Raw genomic sequence first — 19,859 nt, 5'->3', positions numbered from 1 at the left:
AACAAGTAAGTGACCACAATATTTTAAGAATAACATGGGTGAAGAGAAAAGAAAACAAGAGTGAAAAATATGAACACCTAGAATTAAATCATGGAGGTAACAAAGTGAGATTAAGAAAATTGGACCTGATGTTAACAACAATCAAATATAGTGAACAAATAAGTAGTAAAAGGACACTTCATACGACACACTACTAAGGGCTTATAAAACATAGAAAACCGGAATGAAGCTGCCTTACTTGAGCCAAAACATCAATATAGTGAGCTGGTTGTTAATAGAAGAGACTAAGACAGGAAAGACAAATTAAAACATTGAAACAATGTTACAAAAACGTGTTGACCGGTTTCAAATTACAACGGGAACAAGAACAAGGGGAATTAATACTGAGGGCGATGAGACAATCCACAACAAGAGACATGTGGACCTTAATAAACAATCAGACCCTGAACCAGCAGAGTCGACTGAGTAATGCAGAAACAGAAACTGGATAACCCACTATTCTAAGGTATTTGGAAGTACAAATAAGTATCCAACAGTGATAGAGAAGAAGACAAAGTCAACAATGGACTGTGAATCTAGAAAAAGATCAAATACAAAATATGATAAATGGGTTCAAAAAACTCTTCTGCGGCAGGACCCGATGGGTTGACAAACTTGGAATTAAAAAAGGGTCCAACAAGTTGGGCAACGCTCATCAAAATGATCTTCCAAAATATGGAAGAGTGCAGGAAAGTACCAAAGTCCTGGACAACAAGCATCATGGTACCAATTTTCAAAAAGGCCAACAAGAAGCTCCCTCAAACTATCGGCCGATAGCGTAACTCGATGTTATTGGTAAACTGTTTTTGTCAACTCTGCAGAAGAATATCTCTGATTGGGCAAGGGCAAAAAAAATAAAAATTATCGACCCAAGACAGACCGGGTTTACAAAGGGGACGGAGCTCAACTTGTTCATACTGCGAATTCTAAAGTTAAACGCCATGAAAGCAAAAGAGAAACTTTACTTTGCCTTTATAGATCTAAGACAAGCTTTTGATGGGGTGAATCGACAGAAATTATGGCAAAAACTACAAAACTGGAATTGCCCCGAAGGGGTCTTGCAACCCATCAAAGCTTTACATAACAACGCAACAACGAGAGTAAGAACAAATAATGAAGGAGCTCTGTATGCAGCAATTAAAGCTATAAAGGGAGTCAAACAAGCATGTCCCCTTGCAGCAACTCCTTTTAAGCTGTATATAACAGACTTACCGGACGCACTGAAAGAAACAAAATATCATCCCCCCAAAATCAATGACAACGAGATAGCGGTTATATCTTATGCTGACGACCTGGTTTTGGTAAACCAGAGATTGGGTTACAGCACTTATAGGACAAACTCCGGAGCAAAATGACCTAGTCATTAATACTGATAAATCGAAAATTCTCATGATTGGAGGAAATAGAAGACTATGCGCTAAAGCATTCAAATGGAAGATAGGGTAAGAAAAATTGGAAATAGTAAACGATATTCGGTATTTAGGCATAATATTTAATCGATCAATTGCCGAAGACAGATCTGAAAAAGATCTCATGGCGACAATAAAGATGTTATGCTCACAAGGAATAATACTGAATGGACGTTACAGGAAATTCATATTAACCTTTTAACTGCCATGGGGGGTGCCAAGGGCTTTTTTGGTGATTTTGGTATTTCGCCATTCAGTGCCTTCTAACGTTTTCTGTTTCATTAACCCCTTAAGTGCCAAGGACGAGGTATCTCGTCCTTGGCAACAGGGAGGTAATCCCAAGGATGAGATAACTCGCCCTCTGCATTTAAGGGGTTAATACCTCTACAGGCCTTCTATGTCCAGAAAGTACTTCCGATAATCACATACAGTGGTGAAGCTGGTCTTAACCTACCATGGAAGATATGGGACAAGCTAGAAAGTAGGTTTTCGAAACCAATCTTAAAGCTGCTAAGAAGTTTGCCAAAATCCACGTTAAGAGTTGCACTAGGTCTCCAATCTTCAGACTCGACAATATGTTGGAAGACAGTCGCCTTACTAAAAGGAAAATTACACTACCTGATCTGGTGACTGGCTACAAAATCATTGCCGGAAATGGGAAAGGAAAGAATGCCACGATACTGAACAAGTCGAAAGAAAAATGGTGCAAATACTTAGAACAGCTAGACTCGACAATAGTGGAACTAATCGAGAATCCTGAGAAGGTTAAGGAAAAACTGAAGAAAATGGATTGGATAAACACAATAGCAATACAATTATCCAACAAAACACAAGGAAACGTGGCAAATGAACTTAGAGAAGGGACACAATGCCACAATACTTGATGAAATTCCCCAGCAAGTATCATCGAGAGAAGCTGCTATAAATAAGGTTGGATGTCTAGCCGACAAATGAATACCTACACACCAGAGTACGTCGAGGTGTGAGCAATGGACCATGCAGATCCTGTAACCTTGAGGACACATTAGAAACCGTGAATCACCTGCTGTTTAGCTGTACAGCCATAAACACAGATAGAGATGAAGTACTAAGTAAACACTTAAGGAAGTATAGCACACAATCAAGGGAAGAGTGGTGAAGGGGATTCCTACAAGGGAAAGACTTACAACTGATTTGTGCAGGAATAATCCTGCTCGGAAAGTTAATGAGACAGCAAGAAAATAATCAAGAGAAGAACACGGAGCAGAGAGATGATAATAAAATGGACCGAAGTTTAATGGATTTTTAACGATCCTTTCGATACCTTGGTACTCAAAGGAAAATGAAAGACATACAAGATATCGATATATTTGAATGTGAGACATAGAGAAATTGGAATGTGCAAAACGTTTTTTTTAATGAAACTAAATCACAATTAAAAAAAAATAATAAAACTGATTAATACAGAGTTTAGAAGTGGTTCATCTACATGAAGCTCTATCAAAATCACCAAATTATACTTGTTGCAAGTACAATGCCAACATATTGAAATGTCTCGTGAATTGGGCTAGTTGCTGTTGTCCGAAGGCAAACGTTGGCTATTTATGTAAATGCCTGGCAACAATGCAGGTTCCTTACTCTGGGAGGACAATACATGCAATCATATGACAATGATATGTTATGATATGATATGGCATTTTAAACGGGCCTATACACAAGTGTTTCAAAGCGTGATGAGGCAAGCAAGGTGGAACAGAGGGAGGACAGAGACAATAATCTTACTAGTCCAATTGACATTGAGATTGCGCAAGTTCAGGGTACGGGGGAGGGGAAAAGTGCCAGCGGAAAGGTGATGGGGAAGTACATGGGATCAAACCAATAACAAGAAGTGTGGCCAGCAGGTGGCAGGTGCAAGGGTAACTGCAGACAGCAGGTGTCCAAAAGTGCAGGTACGGGGACTGTAGGGTTACAGATACAGACCCAAGTGCAAGGGTTGCCAGTAGGCAGTGCAGGTTTATAATAAAATACCCTTGCAAAACCTATGAAATGTTAATAACTTGGACATCTAATTGAAGCACTAGGCAAATCATGAATTTACATGGGCATGCGATCGAAATACCTACAGTAGCAAGCAATTTCATTACCTTTGTACATGCAATGTTTCACCAGCACCCTCCGCCCGGCCCTACCAATTCCTCCTGTCCCCTTTGCAAAAACTGTAAAGGACAGCAACAAACATAATGTGTACAAATATTCCTTTTTCCATATTTACTCAAACTATTTTTGCCCCAGTAAAGAGAATAGTTTGGAAAGGTGATTCCATTTGACCAGAACACTTGTTTCCAGCCCTGGGTTATAGTGCACCATATCAATGAATTCTTGGAGTTGTAGTCTTCATTGTAACTGGTTTAACATACCAAAAAAAAAAAATACTTTGCAAAAGAAACATATTCAGATGACCTGGAGTGACACATTTCATAGCCCTAAAAATCCCACAAACAAGAAAATGAGCGTAGTCACCTGTTACAAATACCATAAACTAATGCCAATTCCTCCCCATCTCTTATATTGACTTCCTTTTTCCATTTACTTTAGTGCCCCACTCTTGCAGGCTATCTTTGGTCCTTTTAATTAAGCCAGAAAAAAGCATTTCTTTTATTCCATCAATAACACCGATCCCCACATTCTTACGAGCTAGTGCTTTAACCCATTAACTGCTGAGGGTTTTTCACTCCCATTGCTAAGGCCTTTTTTGGACATTTCGGTATGTCACATTCAATCCCTTGTAACATTCATAATTGATATCCCAGACAAATGTGCACCATTTTCTTCCCACATGTAGGAGGTCATAATGCCACCAAGGATTAATCGTTTGCTTTAGGGTGTGTGTGAGAAAGTAACAAAAAAGTGACCAAAGGTTGTGTTTTTTCAGAAAATTCCAATAAAATGATGTACAAAGAAGCCTGTGGTTTTCTTCCTTGTATGAGCTAGTAACAAACGGTTTGCAGTTCTGATTTTGTCATTTTCAAAGCTTTGAAGAACAGGTTGAGTGGAAACAAAAAAACATATTTTTCATAAGGCTACCATCAGTTTTGTGAGAGGTAGGTGATTTTCCCTATTTTTCGGATAGGACATGCTTGGTCGGAAAGGAAGAGGAGGGTTTTAAAGCTCAATGGGAACACAGAAAGGCATACATTGCTGAAAAGTAGACCGCATTCCAAGTTCAGGAAGGGGTCATTTGCGCAGGTCGCCTAAAATTCACATCGTTTGGGAATAAATTGGAAAAGTGACAGAAAAAAGTATGTACTGGACATGTTTGCACTTGTAACGTAATGGCTTCTGTGAATATTGAGAAAAGCAATGCTCCGCTACATTTCCCCAACTCTTCTAGTTAGGAAATCACACATTTTCCGTATTGTTTTTACAAAACAAACAATACCACGAGCCAAAAACAGAGCCATGGTACACAGAGTTTTTGCTGACGGCCGAAACAGACGTACTCAGCATTTGAAAATAACAAAAACAAATGTGGTTAAGAATGGCAAGCATACATTTCTTGAAAGAGCACAGGCAGACCTTTTGAAGGAAAGATGACTTGCACAGGTTACAAAAGAATACAGGACCTAAAGCAGTGACTAAATGTAGGTCACATTTGGCAAAGGAAAGGGTTGTGTAACACAGTGCAATAGGAAATGTATGAAAACGTTTGAGGCTGAGCAGCCGTTCCCACATCAAGTGGACAGTAAAAATCTGTTATGCCCTTCTTATGACTGGTTTTGTTTGTTTGTTTTATTACTCGTATTGCACACCAGACCCAGGGGTAACCGGGCGCATTGCATATGACAATTTACAGCTTAGTTGCAAAAACACAGGGCAAATATGAAGACAAAAATATATACAAAGGCAAAAAAATAATGGCACAAGTATTTACAGTCCTACTCAGACAGGCGGTAATTGCTGAGAGGTAGGTGTGTGCAAAAATACAAACAGTGGAAGGACATGCAGACAGGTCAGGGCAGTTGGTAGTCTGTTATTTGTTCACGTCTTTGATCCACCTTGTAAGGTTGTGTCGGAAAGTGGGGTATGGTTGATCTGTCCGCAAGGTGGGTGGTAGGGAGTTCCATAGTTGAGCTGCTTTGACCTGGAAGCTACGGCCCCAACTCTAGCCAGCTTAAATCTAGGTGTTACGATGTTGTTAGAGTTTGAGGACCTGGTCAGTCTTGTAGGATTTATTCTCGTGAATCTCGCAGAAAGGTAACGAGGTGCGGCATTGTTTAGGCAATTGTGAACAAATGAGGCTACGTTTAGCTGGATTTTCTCATGAGTTGAAAGCCAGTTATTGGCTCTTCTAAATTCAGTGATGTGGGCTCTTCTGGGAATACCTAATGCTGCCCTTGTTCTGCAAGATTTTAATTCTTTTGATAACTTCCTTATTGGTGCGCTCGGATGCCGCTGCCTCATACTGTCTCAATTCGTCCTGCTCCTGCTCCACTGGTCTATGTGGACCCGGTTGGTGGTGGGCCTTCCTGCTTTGTTTTCAGGAAATTTCAGAGACTCATGCACTCTGACCCCATGAAGGAGTATTCTGAGGGTCTTTTCAAGGAAATCTACCCGTAACCTCCTGTTCCACCTCCCACCCCGGCGGTTTCAGACAGCTCCTGCGGTGCTGCCACCTCTTTCTCTTGGCCAGCCTCCAGCTCTTCCTCCTCTACCTCTTCTATCTCCCATACAGAAGACATCGGCAGAGAGGGATAGCACTTTAAAACCTGAGATGGTCCTACCATCTGCTTTCGATTTGCCGGAGGACCCTCAAGCAGATCAGGATAGCGATGAGCAGCCCCGCTCTGTCAGAGCATTCCATGACCGGGTCCTGGATATGATGGCCATCATTGACAGTCCAATACCTGAGGCCCCCGCTCCACAGGAGGGGGTGCTTTCGGGAGGGTTTACCCTGTCACCACAAGAGCGCACCAGCCTGTTCCTCCATAAGGATGCCTTGGCTGAGGCATATAAGGTCTGGGATAAGCCCCACACTGGGCTACACATCAATAAAAGAATTGATGCATGTTACAGGCTTCACACCTCTAAGGAGAGAGCCTTGGCGTCTTGTCCGCTCCCTTCCTCGACAGTGGTAGCTGTGGCCACGCTTCAATCCAAACCAGCCTCTGCGACCTCGACGGCTGCGGCTCAGTTTCTGTCCAAGCAAGACAAGATTCTGAACTCCTTGGGAAAGAAAGTATTTGCCAACTCAGCACTTCAACTTCATCAAGCAAATACCGAGCTCATCCTGGCAGCAGCTAATCTGAGGCTGTGGAAGGAGTTGGCAGATTTCCAGGAGTGTATTCCTGCAGATAGGCTAGATGACTTTAAAGCCGGTGTGTCGGATGCCATGGTGTTGGCACAAGATCTACTGGAAGCTGCAGCACACCATGTAGATACCTCAGCTCGAGGCGTTATGGTGGGAATTGACACCTCCCGCCAGTCAGGGCTCCATGCGACGAAGTTTTCGAAGGAGGTGCAAGACAAAGTTCTAGACCTTCCGTTCAATGGCAAGGAATTGTTTCATTCTCCTACGGATGAGGAACTTACAAAGACCAAGGCGAGCACCCAAACCGCCAAATCTTTGTCGGTCCTGGCTAAGGTTCCAGCTAAGGCCTCTTATACACAGAGGTCAGGGTCTCAGTCCCAATCCTTCTCTGGCTTCAGGGGGTTTCAGGACCGCCGGCGCCCAGAACTGAAGCTACGGTTGGCAGCACCTGTCGAAATCAATGTGGTCGGTTTTTCTCTCGCCCATCAGCCTCCTCTCCTGAGACAGGTAGTCTCTCTGCCGACAAATCTGCAAAATATTTTTTGTCGGTCGCACGATACTCCGGTGGGAGGACGAATCTCGTCTCATCTGGAGGCGTGGCAGACCATCACAGAAGACCGGTGGGTTTTGTCCATCGCTCAGGCAGGCCTTTGCTTGCCCCTCCTCCCTACCCCATTTTTCAACACTCCCTTCCAACAGATTGGGACACCCTCCCTCAGAGCCGTGTTTCAGAATCTTCTAGACCTCAGGGCGGTGGAACCTGTTCCCCTTGGTGAGCAAGGGAGGGCTTCTACTCTCGTCTGTTCACAGTGCCCAGACCCAACCAGGCTGGCCTGCGCACTATTCTCGATCTTTCCCAGTTTAATCTTTCTCTTCCCCAAGAGAAATTCAAGATGATCACACCCTGCCAAATAAAGTCCTCTCTTCTGAAGGGTGACTGGCTCAGTGTAGTGGACCTTCAGGACGCTTATATGCACATCCTGATATGGAGGCTGCATCGAAAATATCTGTGGTTCTCCCTGAGAGGAGAGCATTTCCAGTTCTGTGTACTCCCATTTGGTCTCAGCTCGGCGCTGCGCGTCTTTACGAAGATGATGTCGGTCATCGCAGCTTTCCTTCGGCTACAGGGTGTTCATGTGTATCTGTATTTGGACAACTGGCTCTTACGCAGCCCTTGTCCACTGACAGCTTCGAGCAATCTCCAGTCTCTCCTCCAGCTCCTGTTCCATCTTGGGCTGTCGGTGAACTGGCGGAAATCATCCATGACGGTCTCCCAAGACCTGATTTACCTGGGTTTCTGTTGGCACACGGTCGACACCAGGGTGTACTTTATGGCGGACAGGATTGCGGATCTATTTGCCACTTGTCAGCTCTTCATCCAGTCAGAGCACATGACGGCTTGGTGGTTCCAGAGAATTCTAGGCCTCATGGCTTCATGCATACTTGCTCTTCCTCTTGCACGTCTCAAAATGAGGCGTACTCAGCTGGCTCTTCTGAGTTCTAAGTGTCAGGCTTTGCACTCGGATTCCAAGATGATCCCAGTTCCATCCTGCAAGATGATGGATCTCCTATGGTGGTCTTCGACCTACAATATTACAACGGGGGCCTCCTTTCAGGAGCCCTGCCCACAAGTGACGAATACCACGGACTTCTCCTTTCTGGGGTGGAGCGCAATGCTAGATCATCTGCAGGTTTTCGATCTATGGACGCTGCAGGACAGGCAGTTTCATATTAATTATTTGGAACTCCTGGCTGTTTTTCTGGCGCTGAAAGCTTTTCAACCGTCCATCACGAACAGGGTGGTCCGCATCCGCACTGACAACTCAGTGTCGATGTTTTATATCAACAAGCAGGGTGGCACCAAATCACCACCTCTTGTGGACCTTACCATTCAGATTTGGGAATGGACCATCCAGCACAGCATTTGGCTACTGGCGGTACACATTCCCGCTCAATTCAATGTGACTGCAAACTCACTCAGGCGACAAACAGCAGCCAGCTACGAGTGGGAACTGAACACGGAGGTCCTCTCCACCATCTTTGCCAATGGGTCACTCCAAAAGTGGACCTCTTTGCGACTTCTAAAAACAGGAGACTTCCTCTTTATGCATCCCGGAACAGTATCAGGGCCTCCTCCCTAGGGGATGTTCTCAAAATTCTGTGGTACAACATGAAGGCCTATGCTTTCCCGCCTCTACCTCTGATTCATCGGTCACTTTGCAAGCTCAGGAATATATCGAATTACACTCTCCTGTTCATAGCTCCTTGGTTGCCAGCTAGATTCTGGTTCTCGGAATTTCAGCATCTGTCGATTTGTCCTCTGATCAGAGTGCCGTTGATTCCCAACCTGCTTCACCAGTGCGATCAGCTGATTTGGCACCCCTCCCCACAATCATTCAGCTTGGTGTCCGGGTGCCTAAATTCAAATCCTTAGCACAGTTTAACTTGTACGAGGACAATATGTGCATTATCCAAGCGGCCAGGAAACCCTCTACGAGGTCTCAGTATAGGAGCAAGTGGCTCAGTTTTTGCCACTGTCATGCCACCTACTAATCTTTACCCTGGATCTCACCTTTTTTCCTTTGCCACTCTTCCTTCCTCTACTGTGGCGTGCCCGGGAAGGGAATTTGCGGGCTGCTTTTCTTCCCCTTTCACATCTCCCTCATTCCTTGGGAGAACTTTATCCAATCCTTCATCGGTCATCTGCTGTGACCCACGACCCATTGCTCCTATCGTTTTCTGTATTATTTGCCCCATGTCAGGCTAAATTCTCTTCTGGCTCTCCCTTGCCTTGCTATCATCACTGGTGCTACTCATCACCGGGTATTGTGGGAGGGTATATCCTTATGTGTTTTTCAGGAGTCTTTGGCCTGCTCCTGTCAAAGTGTACACTGATGTGTACTGGGTGAATCCAGCTGCTGATCTCGCAGCTACCAGGTTTTTCAGGAGGGTGTGTCCGTCATATGCTGTGCGACAATGCACTCCTTTGGCCAGCAGGGGTGCTGTGTATAGAGATCGTACGTCTCTCCAGATAGTTTTCATGAACATATATAACATCGTTGCTTCACGTTAAGCAGTAATCTGCTGAATCCTTAATTACTGTTTTCTTCCCGGGTGACTAAGTGTTGCAACGGTCACGAAAGTGTGGTGCGGAGCGCTGGAACTAAGATTCCGTCACGCTCCGATCAGACTTTGCGACCAGTGTGCCCTCTATCAACTGGCCTCTGTTATTTCAGTCTCCGGAGGAGCCGACTGACCGAAATATAACACTGGTTCCGCCACGCCATCACTGTGCTTTGCTAAGAGATCCTGCGCTTGCGTGCGTGTTACCAAATTCAACGAATTCAATCAATACATTTACATATATATGAAAGACATAGCGGAACACTTAACTGGCTGCTCGAGCAGCAAAGAAAGAGCGGCTTTTGGGGTTTTCCATTGTTTGTGAGGATGTGTGTCCAGGGATTGAACAGTTTTGGCGCATGCTTTGTCAGGAACAAATGGTACTTGGACTGCCGGGGACTCGAAGCAGGTGGGACTTGTGGTCATCTTTGTTGCCGGTTGTGTTGTTGTTTTGTGGGGTGCTGTTCTCGAGGTGGCGTTCGAGAGAAAGCATAATCCGAGCCTCTGTCTTGACATAGAATTCAGAAACTGTAGGTGTAACCCTTCGAAGAATTTGCTATGTTTACAACTGAACAAGAAAATAAAATGAAACTTTCTTGTACTAGTGCAAAAAGTGCAAAAAGTAAGCCTGTGTGTATGTATTTTACTAGGTTTTGGGACAATGGCCCTCATTACAACCCAGGCATTAAGGGGTTAACGGCGCCGTAAAAGGTGGCGGCGCCGTTAACCCCTTAACGCCCGATTACGAGGTCCCTTTGCTGGTTGCAGATTTTAACGCCTGCTTTTTGCAGGCGTTAAAAACCAACCGGCAAAGGGACCTTGGTGCTAAGTACGGTGCCGCAATTTGCGGCACCGTACTTAGCGCCTTCCCCATTCCCATTAAGCCCTATGGGGCAAAAATGGGAATGGGGAAGGGCCATGGCGGCATGGGGAATTACCGCCCCGCCAACCTCGGAATGGGGCGGTAATTCCTCATTCCGCCATGGCGGAGTCGGTAAGTTACCGGCACGGACCATGGTGCTATTAGCGACATGGACCATGGTGCTACTAGCACCATGGTCCAACGCCAGGGTTGTAATGAGGGCCCATATGTTGAAATTAAAATCTTATTCGGTTCATGGGACCTGTTTTTCTTAACCTCTCAAGATGAAATGCGTTCAAAATATCAAATACGATGCTTTATGGGTATTAATGCTTGTCATTGATTTTATCAGAACTATGGGCCTCATTACGACCGTGGCGGAAATCGAAAAACGATGGCGGAAATGCAATACCGCCATCGAATAGCGCTCGGTGCGATCATGACCCGTCACCGCAAAGTACGATGCCATTAGCGACACCGTAGTGAACGCCAACGCTAACTGCACCAAGTACGCGCGCGCGCGCCATGCCAAACCGTAATTACCACCATGGCGCAACGGTACGCGAATTCCGACCCTAGCGGACATGCACCTAACGCCATCAAGCACGGCGGAAAGTACCATTCCGCCATGGTGAGAAGTACGGCATCGCGAACCAACCGTAAACGGCCCTACTGAGTGCTTGTACACCGCTCCCTGGCCACATTGTACAACCCCCCGTAGGTGCAATGAAGTCACACAATGCAACCAGTGAAATGTACTAGTCATCCATGCCTGCCAACGAACAAATGAATCTCAAGAGGGCCCAATGGGAGCTGCAGGGCACAGATGGCACGAATACAGAAGCTATACAAATGGACATGACCTCAGTCTCCCACCAAGAAACGCACGCAAACACAGGCACCTGTGACCAGCAATATTCCGATAATCACATCATTCCACCAATCCAACTGGCTGACCGGCATCTGTTACACAAAAGCTAATCCCCCGCCCCTGAGCATGACATCATCAAAACAGTCATAATGGCAGCCCTTATCCCTGACCTCACTGGGCTTCGTAGGCAAACGCGCCCAGCACAGTACCACGCAACTATACTCCGAAGCTGGAACCCAATGCAGATCTCCTCACAATACATCGCTCCCCAAATAGGAATATGCCACATCACTCGCAAAGAAGAACGCTACACGGTTCATATCAGAATAGAAATTTAATGCACAACAAATTCACCAAGCCCATACAGCCATTAGGCCATGAACTCCAAAATATATTTCATTATTGTGGGCTGCATCCGCAACAAATGACCAGCTACTTCTTGTGTGACGCCCTGTTCCTTCATGGTACACAGGGGCTACATTCCCGTACGAAAAGGCAACATGGAAGCGCCTAGAACCGCAGGGCCGTCCCAATAGGGAGGCACTAGTCCAGCTGAAAGGCCGAAATGTTGCTCCTAGCCACTAGTACTGCGTAAGGGCATGTGGCCCATTGGCGATCGTCCCATAAGATCGTAATGCTGCTCCACTGATTAACACGAAGCAGCAGGTGTCGGGAGTAAAATCCATCTGCAGGAGTGGCATACAGATGGCAGTGGCAAAAGGGGAGGAGATACCTGTCAACCAAATGAAATGAAAAAGAATAGAATGGCCATCAGAACTACATTTGAATTACTCACTTCAATGATCACACCAAATCCACAGCCATATGCATGCTAGCCCACTCCAAAGGATCATCACCACCCAAAAGCCACTTGCGAATCATAACTATCCATATCGAGGTGAAAACACTATCACAAACGAGTGTACCTGTGCATGCGTCTGTTAAAACAGAATCCATCTGATGGGATTGGTAACGTGCATAGACACAAGTGTCTGAAGGCGCGTCGAGACAGGGAGGGCTCAACAAGGCCAGATAGACGATGGTCCCACTATGGCAGCCCTGCATCACATAGCGCAGGGGAGGCGGATAGATTCCAAGAAGCCCTGTACATGGCAAACTCTGTATCAAATCATCTGTCCATGCATCCATACATCATTCCCTCATCCCGTAATGAAAACGCCTGTTTCCATACTCACATAACATGTGAAATTTCCATTGAGTCTGTGCGTTATGCAGCCTGCAAAATCCACTGTGCCCCAGCCCGTTATTCCAGTGTTGTGAAGTAACATGTATTTGGGAACGTCCGGCCTCATCGCCCACGTCGCTATTGCGCATCCCAAACTATTCATATCAATCATTGCATCCTCGCCATGGCCCCTGTCCCAAGGACATCGAACAATAGAACGTTATATTTGCAGTCAGACCTGTGGGCATCTCCTCGCCGCTAGCTGAAAACCGAAAGCGCCGCCCTTCGAATTCCTCATTTGCAACATCACGTCGAAAAGGCATCTGTGGCCGCTTGAAACCACAAATTAATCCATCTAGTGCGGCTGTGTGTGAAAATGGCAACTGCCTTCACTCACAAATGGAACGCCCCGCCCGTCGGTGAAGCTCGGTACAGTGTTGCATGAGGGTCCACCGTTACTCGAGTACTACGTTCCACTGACCCTTCACAAGTCTGTTCGCGACTGCAAAGATTGTATGTGAAACAATGGGACCATAGCCGAATGAACATATCAACCAATGTTACACTGCCATCGGGTACAAATACATGATTGCAATAGCAAGATGCCATTCGTCGAATTGCAGCGTTGTGTGCGGGACGTGCTCGCCCAAAGGGGAGTGCAGCTTGCACAGGTGGAATGAATCACCACAGGTGGAGGCCATACAGCCTGAAAACACATAAATTGCACACCCAGTCTCCTCCCACAACCACACCCACTCCGAAATGCTACCGGCAGGACTAGCCATGTTGGCCCTGGGGGACCTGATAGCACTGCAAGTACTCCAACTTCAAGAAGAAGACGAACACCAACTACAACCGGCCGCACGGCGGAGACGCAGGAGGAGGAGGAGGCCAAGGCAGGGCCAGCAAGGGCCGCCAGCACAGCCACTACCAACACGCAGGCAGCCCGCAATCCCACGCCTCCGAGCACATCCGTTCAACCTCACTGATGAGCAGATCCACACCCTCTACCGTTTGGACCGGGACACCATAACCGCCATTGTGGACATGACACAGGCTGACCTTGTCAGCATGATAGATAGCCCAACCGCCATCCCACCCCTACTGAAGGTGGTGTCTGTACTACACTTCCTGGCCACAGGCACCTACCAGCACACAGTCGGACAGTTGCATGGCATATCACAGCCACTGTTCACACGGACACTATTGCAAGTGCTCGATGCCCTCCTGAAGCACGCAGACGACTACATCTCTCTACCACGCTCGGAGCAGGAAATTACCAACACAAAAGTGGGATTCCATGCACTTGCCGGCATACCGGGTTGCATTGGTGCCATCGACTGCACCCATGTGGAATTGGTCGTCCCACATGCCATGGAGGCCCAGTACCGCAACCGAAAACAATTTCATTCCCTGAATGTACAAATGGTGTGTGACTCCAACAGGATCATTACACATTGTTGTGCCAGATTCCCTGGATCAACCCATGATTCTATGGTCTTGAGGAACTCTACTATACCACGCTACATGGAGCGACACGCAGGGAACAGATCCTGGCTACTCGGTGAGTCTCATTTCATGCATGATGATGTGGGGTATGTGATGCGGCAATGACCTGGCAGGAAGGGGGGGGGTGCGTACGTAGCAATGGCATTCCTCAATATTCCTTTCTTGTCCACATACAGGTGATGCCGGGTATCCACTGAAGAGATGGCTCCTCACACCAGTCCGGAACCCACGGGACCAGCATGAGGAGGACTACAACCATGCCCACTCACGTACCCGTGTAGTCATAGAACAGGCATTCGGCCTACTGAAGACTCGTTTCCGCTGCCTCAGCAGGTCTGGCGGGGCACTCCTGTACCGCCATGTGAAGGTTGCAAAGATGGTCATGGCATGTGTCATGCTCCACAACATGTGCGTACGTAGAAATGTGCCCATGCCCCCTGACGCAGAACTGCAAGCACCTGATGATGGTCATGATGAGGGTGGGGATGTGGCAGCACCTCAAGGAGTCTGCGAGGCACAGGAGGGCCGTGCCATTCGTCAGCATCTCATAGATGCATGCTTCTAGCACTCACGCCTGGTGGCTGATACATGGACACGGGACTCGTGGCACTGTGTGTGTCTGGAACATGCACAATATGGACTGTACGCCTATAATGGCCTCGTACACAAAGATCAATGTCCACACATCTCATTGCATGATCGTGCATTGTTTATGGCATATGTGATATCATGTTAAACACCCTATCGACCCGCCACCCAAGTGAGCCCAACACACCCCCTCCACCCTCCTACCTCCCCCCCGAACACCAGTGTCCAAAGATGCTCATTGTCAGTGGGCTGTCGCTATTGCAAGCCCCCTCTGCGGGTATCAGGGGCACCCCTGCCTGTGGAGCGCAGGTTCCTCCCAGATCTACGTTGGGGGCTGCCCTGGACGGAACTTGCAACGGATGATGTCTCTGCCTGGTCACGTCCATGCATGTCCCTAAGGGTTTGTGAGAGCTCAGTGAGCACACGGCGCACTGCGGCAAGTTCGGCACATACGTCTTTGGACGTCGCATGCAGTTCCCCCCTCAGGCTCTCGGTGCTTCTCTCCATTTGTACTCTCAGGCTCTCGGTGCTACTCTCCATTTGTGCCCTTAGTGTCTCTGTACTTCTCTCCATTTCTGCCCTAAGTGTCTCAGTTGATGTTTCTATGTCTGCCTTAGTGCCCCCACATTCATCGGCATGGTCCTTGAGGAGCGTGGCCAGTTGCTGCTGTTGCACGATTACCTGGTCGAGGGACTGTTGCCTCTGCTGGGCCATGGCCATTTGCGGTGGTGTCACAGAGGGGCTGATCACCTCATGTTGCCTTGCCACAGGGCTTGTGGGGGATGGCCAGTCGTCATCTTGTGGGTGCCCCTGCGTGGTATCCTCATGGTGTACGGGATGGAACAGACAGGGGGATTGAGACAGGTCATGGATGGATCTAACTTCGACATCCCCGTTTTCTGTGTCGGAGCATGCTGCCATTAATGCAGTATCACCTATGGTGCTGCTGCCACCAGAAGCAGTGCCTACTGTGGCATCCATTGGGGGGACCTGTGGTGGTGGTGTTGTGGGCATGCTGGCTGCTGGGGTGCCTGTTGGAGTTCCCTCCTGTGTGCTGTCACTTGATTTGTGCTGCTGCCGTGTCTTGATGCGTGCAGCTGAGGTGGAGGGTCTTTGGCCGTTGGTCTTGGCCCTCTTTGCAGGTGTGCTGGTAGGGGTGTCCTGGAGCTCGTCGTTTGGATCGGACCCTGTGGTGGAGTAAAGGAGGGCGAGCGTTATTAATGGGTCTGTGGGAATTGGAATGGCAATGTATCACATGCATTGGGGTGGTACCTGAGGGTGATTTAGGTCGGGGCCTTGGAGGTGGTTTCATTTGTGTGTGGAGTGAGGGTGCAGTTGTTTGGCAGCCTGCAGTTAGGGTGTGCCTGCTGCACGTGTAGAGGGTGTTTTTAGGATTTTTAATTATTTATGTATTTGATGTGAGTTTTAAAGTGTGCTATCAGGCCTATGTATGTGGACGTTCTCCTGGACATGTGTTCCTGTTGCACTATGTGGGCACGTGGTACTTCACATGATTGGACATTGTGGTTTTGGCATTGTTTTATTTGGGACACCTACCTGATTCTTCGGATGTCTGCACTCCTTTCTCCATCCCTCCGACTCCCTCTATGCTCTCCATTCCAATGGTGGAGGCACAGATTTCTTCCCAGGGGGTCAACTTGATGGGTGATTCCGATCCTCCCCCGGTAGCTGTGGCAATGTTGCGGTTGGCAGAAAGTATGCTACGGACGCGTATCCGCAGGTCGTCCCATCGCTTTCTGCATTGCTGTGGGTTGCGGGGTGCGGTCCCCACCGCACTTACACGCTGTGCCACCAGGGCCCATATGGCCTTCTTGTTCGCAAGTGCCGTCCTGGTCATTTGCGTGGAGAAGACGACGGCAGCATTCTCCTGGAGGGTCTCCGTGAGCACCGTGAGTTCTTCACGGGAGAAGTGGACCTGCCGCTTGCGGTCGCACGCTTTCTTCGCTACTTTTCCCATTTTTCTTGGTTTCACTAGGGTGGATGACGGGTTGGGATGTGTCTCAGGGTAGTATTTTTTATGGTTGTGTGGATTTTGTGGTTTTATAGGTGTACGGCGTGATGTTTCCCGTTCCGGGACCATGCTTTTACTTCCGTTTCCGTATATTTACGGTCACCGTACTTTCCGGTTGGCGCTCACTGCGTTGTCCGCTGAGATGGGTGGCGGTATTGCACCTAGGGCGCCGTATGGCGGCGGTGTGGGCCGTTTTGGGGTCATTTCCGCCATCGCGGACTTTGCACTTCCGCCATGGCGTGGTGCTCGTGCCCGATGGGTCGGAATGAGCCGCACTTTGCTCCATCGTGCAATGGCGGAAACGCTATTTACGCTATGGCGGTCCGGTCGGTTGATTTCCGCAAGGGTCGTAATGAGGGCCTATGTTCTTTTTCAGTAAGCCGTGGCGAAGTGCTGCGTTTGTTGTAAAGTTGTATGCCTGTATCTCAAAGTGAAACCAGCATCAGCTTATGCAATTCATTTAGTGATGTTCAGCAAAACGCCATTATTTAGGAAAATTATTTTAAAAGAAACGCTCCAGACACGATAGAAGAAATTATTAGAATGAGAAATGGTAATAGTTAGAATTTAGGAGGGCAAAGCATGAACTGCCAAGGCTGTTTTATTTCTCTTACAGCAAAATAAAAAAATAAAAAGTATTAGATTGGGAAGGAGCAGGGCAAGTTACAGAGCCAGGAGTAACTTGTGAGCGTGAGCACAAAGTCCTTATGCATTAACAGAAGGGTGTATTTTGATTCTTTTGGTCTTTTACTTTCCTGGAGAAAGCCTACCCAAGGGACATTACACCCTGAAACTATAGCTCCATTGCTGCCTCCTTTCTCTTGCCAGAACAATTTACGTTGAAAGAATTTAGGTTATATGACCTAATTAAGCAATAACCCCCTTGCCGGGGCGGCGTTATCACTTCAGTAGTGCCTGGAACAACGCAGGCCACGGGGCATTACCTGAAGCGGTAATACACCGCCCCCATGCGAGGCGCTCATTGCTGTTGTTACTCGGGACAGTTGTACTGGGGTACTAATAGAATCTTTCCAGAAGTTGTGAAATGCCGTCTGCATTTCACAACTGAAAAGGAACACAACAAAAAGATGCCCGACATGGAACGGGGAGAAGGAACTATGTAGTTCCTTCTCCCATGGCTGCATATCTCAGATCAGGAGTGGACGCGATCAGGAGTGGACGCGCTGGCAACACTGCTGTTCCCGGTTCAGAACCAGAAAGGAGAAGGTAAGTGGGCGGGAGTGGGAGGGAGTGAAATTAGTGGCAAACTGGGACAGGGGATGTGTGGGGGGGCACTTACCTTGTTCCCCGGCAGGGGAGATGGCAGGCTCCAGCCCTGAGGAGGCTTGGAGCGTCATGACATGGTAATGCCACCACTCCGTGCCTCCCCATTGGCTGGGAGGACAAAGCCACGCCCCCACCGGGTACTAATACTACATAATGTGACTTTCTGGTTAAAAGATCACCCACGTAGTGAGACTACCGTTCATATGAAAAGCGTAAAAAATTTTTTTCGGCCTTTGGTTAGAAACACATGTGGTTAGAAACACATGTGGAACAAGATGGAGTTGCATGACAAAATGTTCTGAAAAATGGTTGCTGCCACTGTGTGTAGCGATTTGTTTTGGGGGATGAGCAAATACCTCTTGATTTCTGCTTTAAGCAAGGGTTGACAGAAGGTGGTTTCGGGAACCACTGCAATGCTTACAAGATGGCGGTACTGTAATCACATCATATGCTTAAAACAAGACCATTGTACTCTGTGCTTCGTGTACTCTCCCTCATCCCACTCAACCGACCCTCTAGAGGAGGAGGAGTAACAATCGTTTTCAAGTCACACTTCTCCACCTCAATCATCGACTACCAGACAATCATCCCTTCCTGCGAATCGCTTCTCATCAAACTATCCCTCCCCCCAACGTTTTCCCACAGCTTCCTAATCATCTACAGACCCCCTGGCAATGACAGCCAATTCTCATGCAACCTCTGTGATTCGATAGCCACCATCCAAATAAACCATCCCACCCTCACTCTTCTAGGGGACTTCAATATCTGGCTCGATATTCCCACCAACCCCATGACCCAATCACTGGTCGACTGCAAAACAACTGTACAAATCCCTCGAACGCAAATGGTGGAAAGATAAAAACAACCTGAGTAGATCCACCCTGGTCCGGCACCATCGCCACTACAAAGCCGAAGTCCGAAAAGCAAAAAAAGTCCACGACAACTCTCGAATTCTCAACTGTGAAAACCCCAGCAAGGGACTCCACAAAATCATTTCTGAATTCACCAAACCAAGCTGTACCTCCACCCAATCCACCCCATCTCAGTCACTCTTTGACTCACTCTCTCTCCCCTTCTACACCACTGCTCTCGACAGAACAAATTCTCTCAACAACAAACTGACCCTCCTGTCCCCGCCATGTAATCCACCCACCCTACCAGTCACCCCCCGCCGGCCACAACAACTATAACCCAATCCACCTTCGACTCGTTCACACCAATATCGAGAGACACATTTCTCAACCTTCTCTCTGCCCGGCAACCATCTGGCTCCCCCCTAAACCCCTGCCCCGCCTCAATCCTCAAAGAAATATTCTCATCCACTGGCGCAGGAGAGTACGCAAGAACCATCATAAATGACTCCCTCTCCTTGGGAATCTTTCCTGATGCCTTCAAAACTGCACGTCAAGCCTCTTCTAAAAAAAACTTCCCTCAACCCCAAAAACTACTGCCCCATCTCAAACACCCTGCACAATCAGGCTTCAGACGACGACACAGAACCAAAACCACTCTGACCTCAATCTGGGATGACCTTAAGATCACTGCAGAATCTGCGGGTTGTGCTGCACTAATCCTTCTAGACCTCTCCGCCGCCTTTGACACAATCAACCACTCAATCCCCCTCGACCGCCTCCACTCCCTAGGAATTTGTTGAAACGCTCTCAAA

Source organism: Ambystoma mexicanum, chromosome 1p, assembly GCF_040938575.1.
Source record: "Ambystoma mexicanum isolate Mex_15411 chromosome 1p, UKY_AmexF1_1, whole genome shotgun sequence".
Taxonomy (NCBI): Eukaryota; Metazoa; Chordata; class Amphibia; order Caudata; family Ambystomatidae; genus Ambystoma; species Ambystoma mexicanum.
This window is presented reverse-complemented; position numbering follows the sequence as displayed.